Source organism: Chelonoidis abingdonii, chromosome 1 (genome assembly GCF_003597395.2).
Source record: "Chelonoidis abingdonii isolate Lonesome George chromosome 1, CheloAbing_2.0, whole genome shotgun sequence".
Classification (NCBI taxonomy): domain Eukaryota; kingdom Metazoa; phylum Chordata; order Testudines; family Testudinidae; genus Chelonoidis; species Chelonoidis abingdonii.
In genome coordinates this window covers 124,375,114-124,392,860 of record NC_133769.1, presented here as the reverse complement: position 1 = coordinate 124,392,860, position 17,747 = coordinate 124,375,114, and positions in this window count along the sequence as shown.

Genomic DNA, 17,747 nt, shown 5'->3' with positions numbered 1-17,747 from the left:
CACAAGCGGGGAGCTGAGTCCAAAGCAGCAAAACAATTTCTGGTAAATATAACTTTATGGTAATAGCATGTAAAGCAGCTCATACATAGGCATGTGGGAGCTTTCCCACAGATGGGGCTATCTCTTGTGGCAAAGGGCCAAGCTTTCCCAAACACGCAGGGCTTCCCAGGCTAAGAGGTTCCAACCGGCTACATACAGCATGCACTAGTACACAGCAACCTTTAATAACCTGTCCTTGAGAAGGCGATCAGCCCTAGCTAAACCTAACAAAATCTTCCGTAGTCCCTTACACACACCAATCACCCTTCCCCTCCTGTCATAAACAGATAGTTAAGGGTTATTGTCTCTTTTACCTGTAAAGGGTTAACAAGCTCAGTGAACCTGGCTGACACCTGACCAAAGGACCAGTCGGGGACAAATACTTTTCATATTCTTGGTGGAGGGAAGCTTTTGTTTGTGCTTGTTGGTTTTGTTCTTTGTTCTTCTCTCTTGGATCTAAGAGGCCAGCAGCAACCAGATCTTTCTCCAATCTTTCTGAAAACATGTCTCTCATGTTCAAAGTAGTAAGTACTAATAGAAGGCGGAGTAGTCTTCATGTTTTGTTTCTTTATTTGCAAAATGTGTATTTTGCGTGGCAAGGATATTTACCTCTGTTTGCTAACTTGTACTCAGTCTGGGGGAAGGAGATCCCTCTAGTCTAATTAAAGCTGAAGACCCTTAAACATTTTCCATCTTGGTTTTACAGAGATAATTTTACCTTCTTTAATTAAAAGCTTTCTTTTCAGAAACTGATGATTTTTTCCTTGTGTAAGACTCAAGGGGATTGGCTGGACTCACCAGGAGTGGTGGGCGAGAGCGAAGGAGGGGAAAGGTTAATTCCTCTCTGTTTAGGATCCAAGGAGTTTGGATCAGTGTATCTCTTCAGGAAAGTCTGGGAGGGGAAAGAAGGTGGGGAAGGTTAATTCCTCTCGTTTTAGGATCAAGGAGTGGATCAGCTGTACCTCCTCAGGGAAAGTCTGGAGGGGGAAGGAGGGGAATTGAGTTTATTTCCCTGTTTTAAGCACCCAAAGTGGTTTGGTCTTGGGTCCCCCAGGGAAGATTCTGGGGAGACAGGGAGTGTACCAGACACTGGAATTTCTGGTTGGTGGCAGCGCTATCAGATCTAAGCTAGGAATTAAGCTTAGAAGGGTACATGCAGGTCCCCACTTTCTGGACGCTAAAGTTCAAAGTGGGAATAATACCTTGACACCTCCCCACAGGACTGTGGTCTTGAGTCCAACTCGGCTGCCACGAAGGCCACTTTAAAAGGCAATAAAGCCAGTTTAACAGGTCCTTTGGGAATACTTCCAGTGCAGAGGCAGTGTAGAGCTGGCATAGGGACTATGATAACTTATGCTATGGGACACCCTGACCCTCGGAGCAGGCCAGAATCCAGGAGAGGTGCCACTGTGGTATAAAATGACCTTTGTGCTTCTCCCCTTAGGCGGCCCCTCACAGGGGGTGAAACAGACACTAGCCTCACTTCTTCTCTCTGACACTTTCCATCAGTCTCTATCCCACCCATCTCTTTTATCTCTGATCTTTAAAACAATCCCAGAACTCTTTAATTAAAATTCTGTTTTCACCACCATTTTCCAGTTTGTCAACAACCCTCCGTAGTACAATCAGAAATAAGGAGTCCACTGACCTGTGCTCTCTGTGATAGATTTCTGCTGTTCAGAATCTATTAGACTATGAAAAAGAGAACTGCTTTGAACAGAAAAAGTGTTAAACATCATCTGCTTCCTACCTACATGTACTGTTTTTCACCTGTGTTTCTGCCCAAAAGGTCTGGTGCTCCCAGAAAAACAGTTTCTTTAGGCAAATCAGCTTTTTTGGCTGTGTCAGAAGTGGTACTTCTGGGAATTTATGATGCCAGAGTCCAGTTCTCCTCTCACTTATGCTGGTTTATCTCCATTGATTTACATAGTGTAAAGTCGGGTCATAGCCCTATCCCCATATGGATAAGAAAACTGCACTGCTAAAAGCAAGCAGCGATATCCTAAGATAACTTGTAAAAAGCAGGAATAGTGACTGAATATATTTAAATACACTAAATAGCAGATCAGCCCTAGATTTTGCAGGACCCTCTGCATAAGAATTTGTAGGACTCCATTCAGCTCCTTCCCCAGACTGACTTCTCCAGCCCCAATAGTGATACATACACCCGAGAGACATAAGCCACATAAACCACATAAAAGAAGATTGGTCTCTAGCCATAATTAATGGGTTGTGGCAACTGAGAGGGTCAGAGGATGCGGGAAAGCTTCTCTGTTTCCAGGGGATGGAAGCATGTACCCTTTCAAAACACAGGACGGTGCACACTTGCATCTGTTCCCTCAAGTTCCAGCCCCAGTAAGTATTTGTTGTTGGTGATTGTTTTTTAAACTAGTCACTGTAAAATTTTGTTCTCAATTACACCAGTGCAAATCTGGAGTAAGTCAACTGAAGTAACTGAGAGCAGAATTCGGCACATTATGCATATCTTTTGCTAAACATTAAGAGAATATTTCTTTTAAATTATGAGTAATTCTAATGGGTTAGAGAGGAAGGATGTCACAAGCTCAGAAATCTCAGGACACACTGGTGGAAAGCAGCAGTTCATTTTAGCTACAGTTCTCAGGCAGTTCTAGCCCTCAGCAGCCCCTCCCTGCCCACCTTCCTGGTATAAAGTCATGACCTATCACAGCCTCATTTCTGGCTTGGGTGGCTCCAGCAACCTGAAGCTATATTAACCTCTGAGATAGACTTCACAGATCCGAAGGGGTCCGTGAGGTGTATTTTGTCCCATCAGACCAATCCCAGGTCCATCCATTGACCTAAATCCTTCCAGTGCACAGATCCCAGCCTACAAGGAGCAGTTCTGAGGAGGCATCCAACTCCCCGTCTCTTCTACATGGAACTCAGATCACAATCGGGCTAGATTATGGCCCATTGTGAGAGAAGAATCAGACTCAGTGAATTCAGTATTAGTTCATTTTCTCTCTTCCTTTCTTCTTCTCCTTCCCCCCTCCTCCAAATGTTTGTTTGAATTGTTAAAGATGATTCATAAAAATGTGCAACCAAAGTATGGAATGCTCCTTTTCCTCCTTGTTTTAGAAACTTATTTAACAAAGCTCCACAACTTTAAAAGAAACAAAATTACATTCCTGATAACAATATGTTGTACCAACCAGGCAAGGTACTAACAAACTTCAAAAGGACTTTATTTTTAAAAGTGGAAACCTCTTTACCAAGCTGCTGCTGCCTCCTCAACACCTCCCCCCTCCTTCCTGTTTCCTGTCCTTTCAGACTCCCAACAGCCAGTGCTCCCAGTTCTAATAATTACAAGCAACATCTAAACACCACACAATAGTACTTAATATTTTGTTCTAGGGAAGTTTAACAAAAAGTTGGACTGGGCAGGTTTTTCATTAAGATTGCTGATGTCATGCCACTAGCTGGAAGCTGCACAAAGCATGTGGGGTAGCCTCAGAACATCGGGAAATTAAGGGAAAAACCAGAATAGAGGTCCTCATGAAATACATGCATTCCAGCTGCAAAGTAAGAAGGAACCCAACTAAGTTCCAAAACATACAGAGGTAGTGGAAAATGCACACCAGTAACAAACACACACACACCCAACTAAACCCAACACTTTGGCCCCAGTTCTGCAATCAGAGCTGCACTGACAATCAAAAGCAGCACTGACTTTTGCCTGGGTCTAACTGCATAGATCCAGTTGCAGGACTGGGGCCTTTATTTGCATTTTGAGATGTGCCAAAGCTGCAAAGTTAAGATCCAGATCCAAACAGCCAAACTCTGGGGTGGTTCATATTAAGGTTCATATTTTGTTTCAGCCTATTATATAGGCGGAGATCAGCTGCAAACTTTGGATCAGAGATCTGAACTTAATCAAAAGTCTAGGGATGTTAGTTTCCAGGGTTTCATTTTGAGACAGTATCTGTTTGCCTTATTTGCATTATTTTAATAAAGAACACAATGTTCAATACCATTATTTCCTTCTCCAATACACTGAGGTCAGCCTGGAATCAGGGCATCATTTAGAGTGATGTTTTTAAACTGGTAAATGACAAAAGAATAAGATATAACTGCACTTGGAATACAGTTTGTTAAACACTGCCTTTGCCAGAATGTTACATTTAAAACAAGGGATACTATCAATAACAACAGGCTTGAAGTACAGTTCTTTTAAATGCAAAGAGGACTCATGGAATCCTACATCTTTTATGAGGTGGGACTCTCAAAAGTTTTATACACTCTCCTTGTGACCACCATATTTAGGGTTGCCAACTTTGTAATAGTAAAAAACCAGACACTCCAGCAGAAGTGCTGGAACCTCCCCTTCCCCCAAAGGACCCACTCCTGCCCCACCTCTTCTCTTGAGGCACTTCCCCTTCCCTGTCCCTTCCCCCTGAAGCCCTGCCCCCCAATTTGCTCCTTTCCCCCCTCCTTCTGTCACTCACTGCTTCCCCTCCCCCACATCCCTGCATGGGTAGGAAGGGACTCACCTGCTTTGGCAAGGTTGGGAGCTGCAGCCACTTGATGCAGGCAGGAAGTGGTCCTGGCACCTCCCCTGCCCACAGTGACTGGACTTTGGGTGCCCAGTCAGTAGACCTGACCGGACACTGTCAGGTCCCCTTTCGAATCAGGAAATCGAGTTGAAAACTGGACACCAGGCCACCCTAATCCATATTGGACACTCTACGCGGAGTAAATGTTGCCTTGTGGCTCAGTTTTAAGGTTGGAAAGCTTGATTTCAGTTTTAAAATGCCCCTTTGAGCATTGCCTGTGCTCCAAGAAGCATTTGAAAAGCTCCATTTCAGTTGTGCATCTTTGTTTACTACTTTTCATTTTATTTCTGTGGATTTATAAGACATAAAAAGGGGGCTATCCCAAGCCGTAGCACCCATGGCATTCCATTAAAACCACAAAAATCATAACATCAAGACCAATCCACCAATAAACTCCAGTGTACAGCTAGAAGCCCCTAGAAGCCAACAAATCCAGACAACTTAAGTGGGGGATTGATTTCCAAAGTCAACAGGTCCTCACAGACCCTTTTAAATTGAAGTTGCTCCAAACTGAGTGTCTTTGCTAATCTCAAACTGCAGCAACATGATACAGTGAGTTTTGATCTCTGAAGCAGACAGTTCCCAGGCCTTATGGGTCAAAACAAGTATCTTAGGGTCCACTTGAAAACCCACATTTTAGCCAATGTGGCAACATGATTATGGGGAAAGATCCTCAGTTAAACAGTGAGCATCTGCTTCCAAATGTATTTAAAGATGTAGCTCCAAGTAGAAAGGCATTGACTTGTCATCTCAGGATTAGACTACTGTATAAGACATTAATCACCCATTGGGATCTGCAGTCAAAAGAAAAGAAAAGGCTACAGCATTATGGCCAAATGCAAACAACAGAAAGCCATCCTGGCCAGTGCTGGAACCGTATCACCTGAAAATAGTTAGGAGCCTGGTTTGGCTTCTCAAGTTGTGAATACAAGTAACAAAGGGCAGATACACACCATCAGTTAGATGGGCAGATATAAAACTTCCCCTGTGCTTCCATTTACTGTCCCCAACCGGATATTGGATAAGGTGCTGAGCTGTATCATATGAGCCAGGAGAAAGAGAAAGCTGAGAGAGTGACCAGCCTCAGAAAGAACCACAACCTATTCTTCCTCACTAACATGCCTCTCCGCCTTATATACATAGGACAAGCTGAAGTCCTGCAGAACCAAAAGCATCCTTAAGGTAGAAGCAAAAGCCTGTCAAACATGACCCTTGGAGATCGCTCTGAGAAGAATGAAGGCACTTGAGGACAACCCTTCCCACTCCCTTCAAGGCTGAGATGTCAGTCAATACCAGCTTGAAGTCAATAGTATCAAAGGCAGATAACAGCTGTACTAATACTGCCATGGTCATGAGATCTTCCTGCACTACAAAGGGATCATAAACCAAACACAAACACAATCAGCTCAGTGTCTGTGTGGCACCCAGATTGACAAGGGTCAAGAAAACATGAAACAACTAGATACCATCAGAGCTCTGGCCACAACTTTTTCAATAACTTTAACCACAAAGGGAAGATTATGAACCGGATGATAGTTGACCAGATTGCCAACCTAAGTGATGGTTTCTTGAGCAAGGACTATGTCATTGCTTCCCTGAGGCAGGAACTGCCTTTTCTGTTCTGTGTTTGTACAGTACCTGGTACATGGGGCCCTGGTTCATTGTTAGGGCTCCTAGATACTATGGTAATACAAATAACAGTAAAAGGGAAGCTGAGACTTTGCACTCCTTAAAAGGGAGGTATTGTCAGTCTCCATTAAACACAGGCTGAATATCACCTTTTCTGTTTTCTTCAGCCAGGAAGTACCTGGATCCAGAACCTAGATTGTGTCATGGGTTCCCATACTCAGGTGTAGCTGGGCCACACTCAGTGTGGGATGCGAGCAAGTAGACAAAGATGGCTGTTATCACTTCTCCCTAAAACACCAAACCAAACAAAAATCACCCATGGATTTTACCCTTCTCTTTTCCCTCTTGGCATCCAGTTAATTCATGTAGCACTTCCCATTCCCAAAGAGTCACAGAATCAATCAACCCCCTTAAACACGTTTCCTCAACTTGTAAAGTCATCTGCGACTTCCATGCAAGTGCACACTAGTTAGTTTTCCTGGATGTCTGGTTGTCAGTGCCACGTAAAGGGATAAGAGTAGGCAAATTCTAAAGCTATTTTGTATACTTAGTTATCATTTATTGTGCTTTGAAATTACTGGGCTTATGGGAGATTTCCTTTGCAACGGTTGTTTGGCTTTTAGGTGGCTCTGGTTACTTAGTTGTATGTATGCTTTATCTTTTGTATGCATGGTTATCTTTTATGTATTTATATTTCTACAAACACAATACAGCTATTGTATAATACTTTGAAGATGTTTCTTACAATAGACCTTTAGCCATATATTCTGCTGAAATTACCAATACATGAGGCACAATCAACTCCTAACAGCAGTCAGTAGGTGCAGGATCAGGAATAATGTTGGCCTAAAAAAGGTATGTAAATTAAAAAACAGAAACAAAACAATCCCACTCAAAACCAAACAAAGCTTTACCTTATGGCAGAGAGGGTTTTTTTTAGTTAATTTGTTTGGTTTTTGTTTTGGCCAAATAGTGTTGCTCTAATGGTTAAAACAGAGCTAGAGCTGCATCAGACCAAATGGTTTCTCAATTTCACAGTCTGTGCTTTTTTTCATTTGAAAGAATTGGAACATTCAAACTGAAATTTGGCTAAAACTACCAAGTTTTGTCTCCTTTACAATTCTAAACTGAGATTGTCACAATTTTTTTCCTCCACAAATATGATTTGAGTTTTCAGTTGGTCACAAGAATCTGACCCAGGTGAAACTGTAACAGTTTCAAATGTCGTCAGCAGGACATCTGGACTGCATTCCTGATTCTGACACAGACTAGCTTTGTGACCTTGGGGCAAGATACTTGACCTCTGTGGTTCAGTTACCATAGGTAAAAACTGGGTGTTGAGATGATTATTACCTGTAGAGCTAGTGGGGAATTTTTGGTCGCAATGATTTTTTAACAAAATGAAGGCAAAAATCAAGATTTTCTGCGGGAAAATTTCAATTTTGCCAAAAAACTTCATTTACAGGAAAAATCAAAATGAAATATTTTGTTTTGGGTTGGTTTGACCCAAATCAAAATATTTTATTTTATTGAACTAACTCAAAATATTTAGTTTTGAATCAGTTAAAAAATGCAAAGGCAATATTCTGTGTTTCGGATTTAAGTTTATGCAAGTTGAAGTTCAAGCTTTCATTGTCTCATATTGACCACATTCTGGGGGGACTACATCTCCCATAATGCAAAGTGGACCTAACTGACTGAGCTGCATGGTGCATCAGGGGAGTCATATGACTATATGAATCACAAGATATATAGTCCAACTAGGGTGCCTGATGTGCATATTCTTCCCTATGTATAAGTGTGTCAGAATTTGGTTTCAATATTTTTATAATTTCAACTGAGGTTTATTTTTAAGCATTTTTATTGATTTAAATTTTCACAGTGCCCTTCTACCACACTGCCCTTTTATACTCACAGCTGCTGTGGGGCTGCCAATCAGCTCTGGCTGAGCAGGCAGGCAGCTGTTATGTTAACTCTTCTCATGCTGAACCAGCATGGGGTGTACAGACCCCATGACATCATACTACAGGTAAAATATGTGGATGGGATTTTACTAAACACATAATGCAGCATACAGCAGAAGAGAAAGATGCAAATCACGCACCAATCTTCCAAACAGGCTGCACAAAATTATCACAGCCCTGATCCTCCTCCCCCTCACTATACTCAAGCAACACTATTGTGGAGAGCATTGCTGGCATATAACGAAAACCCACCACCATAGAACAGTGGGTCTGGGCATTGCAGCTGGTTCCCCCAACAGTGGATCAGTAGCACAAAGACCAAGGGATTCAAAAACTAAACCATTCGAAGGCAACTTTCAATTGGACACCTGGCTGTTGGGAGAACATGTACAATGGTAAGAAGACTGACTAAAACATAACTGGACCCATGCCATTCCCTTTTTTGGACTGTATTCAATGTAGCAGTTTCACAAGGACTGGAGTTACAACAGACATGAATGAATTTGGCCTAATAAAGTATTTCTATAAGTTAAAAACGAGAAGTTATTAGAGCTGGTCAGAGTTTTTGCAACAAAAACATTTTTCATCGAACAATGGCCTTATTTGAAATTTGGAATTCTTGCAAAAATAGTTTTTTCAAGCCCTCCCCATCACCCCCTGCTTTTTTTTTTTTTGAATGAAACGGGAAAACAATAAAAATTGATTTTTTTGTTTTCCAGTTTGGCTGTATTGTTTTTCCTTCCCATTCCTCTCCCTTATTCGGTGACAAACACAAAAGGAAAAAAAGGAGATGGTGAGAAGGCAGGGAAATTAACACTGAAAATAAGAAAAAATGAAAGCCAATTTGTTACAAAAATCAAATATTTGCCAAAAAATATTCACAAAAAAATTAACAAACAAGAAAATGATTCCTGTTCTAAACCTGTAGGTCAAAAATTACTTCAAAACTTTGGGTTTTTCTTGTGATTTTTCTTTTCCACTTCTTGACTGTTTTAGGTATCGTCCTGTTACTTGAAATGATACTGCTGTTCTCGTAGTCAAATGCCATGAATGAAAATGAAAAAGTTCCAGATATTACAACATGTGACAGTTTATCTTCAACACAGAGCTACATGAACATATCATTCTGGTGCTAAAGGCAGAGCATTGGCTCTCTAAGGACCTTATATTCCATCTATTCTGAGGATCAAACCCCCCATTACCTGGATGCTTGCTATCTAAGGGGTTGTCTACACTACCCGCTGGATCAGCAGGCAGTGATCGATCCAGCTGGGGTCGATTTATTGTGTCTAGTATAGACGTGATAAATCTACCTTTGAGCACTCTTCCAGCAACTCCAGTACTCCACCAGAACAAGGAGCGCAAGCAGAGTCAACGGGAGAGCATCAGCTGTCAACTTACCTCAGTGAAGACACCACAGTAAGTAGATTTAAGTACGTCGACTTCAGCTACATTATTCATGTAGCTGAAGTTGCATATCTTAGATCGACCCCACGCATTAGTGTGGACAAGCCCTAAGAAACTGCAACTGTCCATGACCCTGCCCTAATATGACAGCTACCATCAGTGGGAAGCTGACAACAGCTAGGGTGTGGGGAACTGGAGTTCAGCAGCTAGATCCTTCCGCAAGGTATAAGAATGTAAAGAAAGTAAAGAAAATGTAAGCCTCATGTTTTCCCTCAAATAACCGCCCTTATTATGGCACTTAAACAAAAATTTGAGCAAGCATTGCACAAAGAGACTACAGCAGTTTACAGCTTTTCAGACTGATCTATTTACCTTATTCAAATTTACTTCTGAATGGAGGAATGTTACAGAATGATCATATGAAAATATAAAAGACAAATATTTACAATTAGGTAAGTTTAGGAAGAATAGGTCCCTCAATGGCTATTAGCCAAGATGGTCAGGAATGCAACCCCATGCTCTGGTTGCCCCTAGGCCTCTGACTACCAGATGCTGGGACTGGGCAACAGATCACTTAATGATTGCTCTGTTCTGTTCACTCCCTTTGAAGTACCTGGCACTGGCCACCGGTGGAAGACAGGATATTGGGCTAGATGGACCACTGGTCTGATTCAGTATAGCCCTTCTTATGTTCAAGTGCTCATGTCCATCATTCTGTCAGAATGGCCAGACACCAAGCAAGTAGCCTCTCAAGACTACTGGAACTATTGAGATGAGACGAGCATACAAGATAGCATCATACATAAAGGCAGTTGAATCATAATACTCAGATCATTGAGAACAGAAAGATGTTCTCAAGAATATGACAGAGCCATTCTGGAATAGAAGCCTGTATTCGAAAAGCCAGAGATGTTGCCTGCTGCCTGAACATGAGTAAAGATATCTGAGACCTGATGAGCATTTGTTATACCCAGGGAGAAACACAGGACAAGCAGTAAAGAGAGACCATGAAAATACACAGCATCCCCAATAGACATTGGAGCAAAATAGGAACAAACCTTTTCACCACAAACCACACAAAGTACCTAGTTATTGTGGACTGCTATTCAGACTTCTAGGAACTAAATGAACTGTAAAACATGACCACAATGACCATCACAGACAAAGCAATTAAGCATTTCAGCGGACATGGTATCCCAAACTATGTCATTTCAGACAACAGAACCCATTTTAGTTGCAGTGAGTTGGTGTAATTTACTTGGGAATGAGTATTAAACATATCATATCAATCACCATACCACAGCCCACCAAATACATAGTTAAAATTGCTAACTTATTAAAAGAAAAATGCAAAAAGCAAAGGAAACATGAAGCAAGCCATTCCTGAATGGAGAAACGCTCTTACAGAAGTCCTGTTAAGGAAAAGCGAAGCCCCTAGGCCATAACTGACTAAGTATCTCGAAGTGCAACAGGCAAAATTGCTGACAAGGCTCTCTTGAGGTAAATAAAAAATGATTTAGTAGCATAATTGCTAAACTGTGAGCAAAATTCCCCTAAAAGCCCATGTTTGGAAAAGATAAGAATATGCCAACAGAAGAACATAGTGTTCCCCATAACTTTCCTATTTGAATAATAATAAAAAATGTTATGTTAATAAATCATTTAGGATGACACATGTATGAGGGACTAAGGTGTCAAATGATGGGAAAATTGGTAAAAATGAAGGCTGAGTTTTGTTAGTTTAAGGTTCACAAGGATAATTAAGTTACAGTAATGTAATGTTAATGATTTACAATAATGTTGAATGGGGAATGAGAAACAAAAGGTAACAGCAAAAGTTATGTCAATGGAAGCTTTTTTTAAGTCTGTTTTGAATGCCTTCCTCATTCTTTCTAAGCAGTACTAGCTTCTTTGTTTTACCTATTCCTCTGTTTTTCCCTCTAGTACTAAATTATGTGTGATTTTCTAAAGGATGAGAGAAAATAGATTAGATTACAATATATTGGACCTTACTGCTTCTGTTATAATCAAAGACTACCTAGTGTTCCATTTGATATCAGATGGCTGGCGCCTTGAATCTGTGTTGGAAGAAATTAACAAGCATTCCTTATTCTCCATGGTTTCAGTATGTAACTTCCTATGTTGAATTTTGGTTTCCTTATGCCTACCAGGCTCATAAAATTGATACTGCATATTACCAGGACTACTTTGTGTTCTTTCATACTCCTCCGGCCACTTCACTTACAATTTACTTTAGCTTCTTAGCAACAATAATAATATTCTGTCTCCTGGTTGGTAACACCAAGTAGACCGGATAGTGATCATTATTAGATGGTTCTGGCTGATGACTACACCAGGCTCTCCCTTTAGTACGTTTCTGCTTACTCTCTTACTCTTATATCAGACTGATGGCTCCAGCACCAATGCTCTTTTTTAACAAGTCTCAATACAAGAGATAGTTTTAGTGTTTCAAGGGACTAATCTCTGCTGTTTTACTTGTTAACGTTTCCTTTCAATCTACTTGTGGCATTTTTTGGTTTTTAGTGTTCTTCTTCATCTTCTTATTCTAAATCCCATTTGAATTCTAAGATCAGGGTTTTATATTTTTCTAACACTCGCTCATACTTCTATTGCCTTAACTGCTCCTTTTTTCCTGGTCATTAAAAAAACATTAATTCTATAAAATGGTTTCTATAATTGTATAAGATGGTTTTCAAGATCTTTGTCTTTACCCCCATCTCCTCAAAAACTCTAAACAAATGTATCTACCTATACAGACAGACACACGTGTGTGTGTGTATGGTGAGTGTATTAATGACAAATGAAATTTTTCATTTTGGGCAACTGATCATGTGTCTTTAATATTTATGTATTTGTCAGCATAAATCTGCTTGCAGATATAGTTTTGTGCTCTTGTGTAAGTGAAGTTGACAACAGAAAGTAAAAATTGAAGTAAACAGCTCAGCAGCTAAGATTCAAACAGAAAAGCAAATCAATATCCTTTAACCCTTAGTATCCCTTTGTCAGTGCTGGGAAGGCAGATTACAGGACACTATAGAAACCTCCTTAAATGTCACTGTGAAATAAAGTAGTGATTTTTCCAGAGGAGAATGGGAACTGTGGAGTCTGTTGCCCAGTGCGGTCTTTGGAGACAAGGGTTTCCAACCTTACCTCAGACCATTAAAGTATCTGCTGCACGGATGCTTAACAGTTCCCCTTAGGCCACCCGTTTGTTTCTTTGTTTTATAGTTGAAAAGCTCAACTATTAACTCACAGTAGAAAATCCAGTAGGATCAAAGGTACAGTAAGTTCTTACGATTAGCAAAGAGCCCATTTTGAAGACACACATCCCCCTTTCAAACTTAACCGACTGTCTTAGTTAGAGGTCGACCAGTAGGCACCCCCCCCTTCACCATAAATTATGGACCATAATTTGAAAAGTTACTATTAACTGTATTATGATGGTGCCTACAGGCCCCCAAACCAAATAGTGACCAATATTATGACCATGTTGGCATCAACCCAGTCACCTGGAGGAAGAACATCTGGGTATAGGCTATAAAAATAAAAGGAGGTTCTGATAGGATGCTTGGAGGGCCGGGTGGCCTAGTGGTTAGCGCATCTGATGTGTGGCCCCTAACTTCCCTGACCGGGTTGCAGAAGTGCTGCGTTCCTGACCTTAGGCCAGGAATCTTCTGGCCTCCACTTGCATCTGGACCTCAGCCCTTAAGAGAGTGTAATAGGGGTACTCGGGCCCTCCCTTTCTACCAGGTCCCAGCCCAAGCCCTGCGTGAAGCAACACCATCAGGATCCTCTTGGCAGAATCTACTGGGTCCCAGCCCTGAACTATGTCTCATCTACATCCCTTCAGTCCGGGGCACAGCTGCTATTATCCATACAGTCTGTAGTGGCTCGCCTGGAGTAGCGCCCTCTTGTGGACCTTTTTCAGCATCCTGCCATGGCCTCAGGTCCCTCAGGACAGATGTAAGGTTGGAGGGGCCTACCCCCACAATGCCCTTACAGTCAAATAGTAAAGTTCACTCTCTGCTGGGTGCTTCCCAGTCTCCTCAGCAGTCTCCCCTTTGGTCAGTGACACAATGCTTCTTTCCCTTTGGCAGTCCTGCCTGTCAGGTTTACAATGAATCTCCCTTCCTACAGAAAGGCAGAGCTACCTCCTGCAGCCAGTCAGCCCTGAACTGAGCCAGGCTCTCCCCGTTTTTCCCCCCTCCAGGGCTGGCATTGGCTGCAGGTGTAACAGGACAGTGCTAGCTAGGCCCATAGGTGCTCTTTAACCCTTTTTCTGTTTATATAATATTTCTGTGCTCCACTACAGCAACACTAACTTTATGTGCTCTAGTCATCTTCTTGACCACTCTGCTTGAAAGCTGCATCCTTTTCACACACCCTTGGTCTGGTCTTCGACTTTCAGAAGGCTCATCAGAGTAGGAATTATATCTTTCAAAAAGTCCATAAACTACCTATCACTTCTAGGTGCTACTGCAGCATAAATAAATACTAATGGTATCCTGTCATTCCCCCCCACGACTTCCAATATGACCATGGTTCTCAAACTTTAAAAATCCAAGGACCCTCATTTTGATTTAAAAATTTTCCACTGACCTCCAAGCCCTGCGACTCAGCCCCAGGCTTCGCCCCCACTCTACTCCTTCCCACAAGGCCCTAGCCCCACCCACCTCTACCCTCCTCTTTCTACCCCCCTCCCCTGAGTGCACCGTGTCCCCAGCTCCTCCACCTCCCCAGCATGCAAGAGGCACTGGTAGGAAACAGCTGTTCCACGGCATGCAGGAGGTATTGGGAGGGAAGGGGAAGGAGTTCATCAGTGGGGCCCCAGACCACCTAGAGTTCCCTTGCGGACCCCAGTTTGAGAAATGCTGCAATATGACAATGGTTCTGTTGTGACCACACCCTGAATTTGACAGCAAGAGAAAGTAGTCTTCAATCCTGCCCTCAGAAGCCTCAGCTGAGGCAAAAAACAACAGCTCCTTAACTTCCTGACAATTGGAGCAAAAAGGATTATACCATGGAAGTGTCTTGCTGTGGCATGTTACAGTAAAAAAAGCATTAAGTAAAACAAGGAAATATACACTACAAAACTAGGCAAAAGTTGCTAGAGAGTTCCTTCACAAAGCGAAACTGGAGAGAGTCAGCTCTCCCGCACAGAAAGCTTCCTTTCAAATTCAGACTCTAGCACGCGTATGTACACACACACACACACACCCCTTCAACAATCTTTAAAAGTAAAACCAAAAGTAAAAACTCTCCAAATGCCTTTTCATGACATCCATTCTCCGCTGGCATCATTTTCTCTGACATCCAACTATATCAAACATCCCTAGGCTTTAAGAACAGAAAACTAGATGTTCTGTAGTCTAAAGGCTTGAACCAAAGCAAGTGTTTTAGCACAAGAGGAAACTGTGTATTTCTTAATGGATTTCTCTTGCATAAAACACTATGCATCCTGGCAGTTTTTAATTCACTGCTGTTAGTGCAGTAAATGTGCTGCTATTTTTTTTACAAAATTAAAGAAAAAAAGTCTCTCTTCAGTGTCTGGCTGGCAAACTGCGGCTCAATATCTATCTATCAGTGCATTTCCAATTGCATTTCTTTTGAGTGTGTCATCTTTTGCATAAATATATCCTGTTTTGTTTGTTTAAATTTGTAAGCCCTTTCTAACCTGCTCTACAAACCCTGGCATTCTGATCCATAAGCCATTGAAATCCTTCTATTAGCTTCAGTGGTCTCTGGACTGGAGTTAAAGTCCAAATATTATTTAAAAGTCCAAATACACCAGGCTTCCTGGAGTTTGATTTTATTAACAAAGATAAAAATAGAATAAAAAAAATTAGCTAAAAATCTTCTCCACGGGCATGGGTATTCCTAAGCTTCCTCCTTCAAGACTGCTTAGTCCACTCCCTAATGGTATGTCTACACTACGAAATTAGGTTGATTTTATAGAAGTTGATTTTTGGAAACCGATTTTGTACAGTCCATTGCTTATGTCCACACTAAGCACATTAAATCAGCGGAGTGCGGCCTCACTACTGAGGCTAACATCGACTTACAGAGCGGTGCACTATGGGTAGCTATCCCATAGTTCCTGCAGTCTCCACTGCCCACTGGAATTTGGGTTGAGCTCCCAATGCCTGATGGGGCAAAAACATTGTCATGGGTCATTTTGGGTACATGTTGTCAGGCCCCCCTCCCTCCCTCCATGAAAGCAACAGCAGACAATCATTTCACACCTTTTTTTCCTGGGTTACCCATGCAGATGCCAGTCCTGCCTGGAATATCATGCAAGCTGGAGGCTTCTGCCTCAGGCTGCTCTCCCAGCCAGCAGTACAGCATGGTCGCACCTACCCCAGCCTACCCCTTGCTCCCAGGGCTCATGAAGCCTGGACAGTAGTAAGAAGCAGTTCAATTATAGGCTGAGCAAGTGCAGAATGGTGGTAGAATGAGCCTGTGGTTATTTAAAAGCTCGCTGACACTGTTTGCTGACTAGGTCAGACCTCAGCACAATCAACATTCCCTTTGTTATTGCTGCTTGCTGTGTGCTCTATAATATGTGAGAGAGTAAGGAAGACACTGTCATGGCGGGGTGGGAGGTTGAGGCAAATCGCAGGGCATCCGATTTTGAGCAGCCAGACACCAGGGTGATGGGAAGGGCACAGCAAGGTGTGCTGTGCATCAGAGAGGCTTTGAAAACCTGTTTCATGACTGGCCAGGCTTCGGTGTGACAGTTGTGTGTGATTCTCCTTGATGCAAACCCACTCCCTTTGTTGATTTTAATTCCCTGTAAGCCAACCAACCTCCCCCCTTCAAAATAAAGTAACTATTGTTTTGAAACCAAGGTAGCCTGGGTGGGGTGAGGAACGAAGGACAAGGCCACATAGCTTATTGTAGCCATACTAAAATACAAACTGTTTGAATGACAGCCTTCTGTTGCTTGGGCCATCCTCTGGAGTGGAGTGGCTGGGTGCCCAGAGCCTCCTCTCTATGTTCTTGGGCATCTGGGTGAGGAGGCTATGGAACATGGGGAGGAGGTTAAGCAGTTATACAGTGGATGCAGCAGAGTTCTGTTCTCTTGTTGGCTTTCCTGCAATTCCAACAGATGCTTCATCATGTCCATTTGCTCCCCCAACAGATGCTTCATCGTGTCTGTTTGCTCCCCCATTAGACTCAGCATTGCGTCGTGCCTCTGCTTTTCGTGCTCATTTAATTCTTTCCTGGCCTCTGCCACTGAATGCCTACATGATTAAGCTGTGTCCTATCAGTGCAGGAGGACTGCATGAGCTCAGAAAATGTCATCGTGAGTGCGTTTTTTTTGTCTTCTAATCTGCCATAACCTCAGGGACAGAGATGATAGGGGGAACATAGAAACATTCTACGCTCTGTGATTCTGGGGGGACTGCATGGTCACTTGTGCTGCTGAGTTTGCCATGTTAACCAAACAGGAAAAGAAATTCAAAAGTTCCCAGGGCTTTTCCGGTGTACCTGGCTAGTGCATCGGAGTTCAAAGTGCTGTTGTCATAAACAGATGGTTAAGGGTTAATGTCTCTTTTACCAGTAAAGGGTTAAGAAACTCAGTAAACCTGGCTGACACCTGACCAGAGGACCAATGGGGGGAACAAGATACTTTCAAATCTTGGTGGAGGGAAGTCTTTGTTTGTGTTTTTTGTTTTGTTCGTTGTTCGCTCTCGGGACTGAGAGGGACGGGACATCATTCCAGGCTTTCCCAATCTTTCTGAATCAGTCTTTCATGTTTCAAAATTGTAAGTATACCAAGGGCAGGCACAGGCGGATTAGTCTATGTTTGTTTTCTCACTTGTAAATGGTTTCTTTTGCTGACAGGATTTTTACCTCTTTGCCTTGTAACTTGAATTAAGGCGGCGGGGGGCGGGGTGGCCCTCTGGTCTCATAGAATCTGAGTACCCTATAAAAGCATTTCCATCCTGATTTTACAACAGAGATAATTTTTACCTTTCTTTCTTTAATTAAAGCTTTCTTTTTAAGAACCTGATTGATTTTCCTTGTTTAAGGATCCAAGGGATTTGGTCTGAACTCACCAGGGATTGTGGGGGGAAAAAGGAGGGCATGGCTAATTCTCCTTGTTTAA